This window comes from Eimeria tenella, genomic scaffold, assembly GCF_000499545.2.
Source record: "Eimeria tenella Houghton genomic scaffold, Eth_scaff2016, whole genome shotgun sequence".
In the NCBI taxonomy this organism is placed as follows: domain Eukaryota; phylum Apicomplexa; class Conoidasida; order Eucoccidiorida; family Eimeriidae; genus Eimeria; species Eimeria tenella.
In genome coordinates, this window is record NW_013541861.1 from 12,057 (window position 1) to 12,840 (window position 784).

The window sequence follows — 784 nt, forward strand, 5'->3', positions numbered from 1 at the left end:
TGGCGGCGACTGCAACTGGAGAGGGTGCAGCAGCTGCTGCTGGGACTGCTGCTCCTGTGGGGAGTCCTTCTGCTGCTGCGGGAGCTTCTGCTGCTGCTGCTGTTGCTGCTGCTGCTGCTGCTTTGTGAACGCAGGCCCTGAGGAGCTGCTGCTGCCCCCCGCTGCAGCAGCAGCAGCAGGCTGCGGACGGTTCGGGAGCCCTGGGGGCCCCCAGCCCTTGAGGAGCGCCTTAGGGAGAACCATTTGCTGCTACAGCTGCAGCAGCAGCAGCACAAGTTGCTGCTGCAGCAGCAGCAGCAACCTGCTGCTGCTCCCGCTGCTGCTGTTCCGGCTGGTATGAGGGAATCTCGAAGCCATGCGGAGGGAGGCTGAGTGGACTCAGCAACGGGTAGCTCAGAACTTGCTGCTGCTGCTGCTGCTGTTGCTGCTGGTGCTGTTGCTGCTGCTGCTGCTGCTTCGGCAGACAGCCCCGCACTACACACACATGGTTGAGTCGCACACAGGAGAAGGTGTTGCTGCTGCAGCAAATGCTGCTGCTTCTGCAGCAGCAGCAGCTGCTGCTGTGTCCAGAATCGAGGGGACGACTGGGAAGCAGCGGGAGCGCCTCACCGCTGCTGCTGCTGCTGTTGCTGCTGCTGCTGCAGGCTGTTGCGGGCTGAGCCCACGGAGGCAAGTGAGAAGGAGAAAAGGGAAGGATTAAGGAAGACAATGGAAGAGAGCAGCAGCAGCGGCGGCAGCAGCAGCAGCAGCAACTGCAGCAACAGCTGCAAGCTCGATATTCGCT